The following is a 453-nucleotide window of genomic DNA, read 5'->3' on the forward strand; positions in this document are numbered from 1 at the left end:
CATGCTCCCGTCGTACAACAGCCGCCGCCGGTGCCAGCAGTACCGGCTGCGGCGGCAGCAATGCCGCGGCCGCCTGCTTCTGTGACCCCCGGCGCGTCTGTGACCGCGTATCCGCCAAACGGCCCAACGGCAGGAGGGGCAGCGGCGGCGGCGGCGGCAGCCGCGGCCGCCGCTGCAGCGGCCGCTGCGGCCGCCAGCGCGCAGCCGCGTCCTGCAGCGCTGGCGGCGGCAGCGGTGGCACCTCGAGTGGCGGCGGCGGCGGTGCGGCCCGCAGCGCCCGCACCCACACCACCTGCACCTGTGGCATCTGCACCGCCCAGGTGCCCCTGTCGCCCTGTCCACCTGTCTGTGTGTAAATCAGTCAGTCCGTTTGTCAGTCTGTTTGTCAGTCTGTCCAAAGCAGAACCGCTGACTGGCAACTTGAAATGATTTGTATGCTTAGTCATATCATCT

Source organism: Volvox carteri, assembly GCF_000143455.1.
Source record: "Volvox carteri f. nagariensis unplaced genomic scaffold VOLCAscaffold_29, whole genome shotgun sequence".
Taxonomy (NCBI): Eukaryota; Viridiplantae; Chlorophyta; class Chlorophyceae; order Chlamydomonadales; family Volvocaceae; genus Volvox; species Volvox carteri.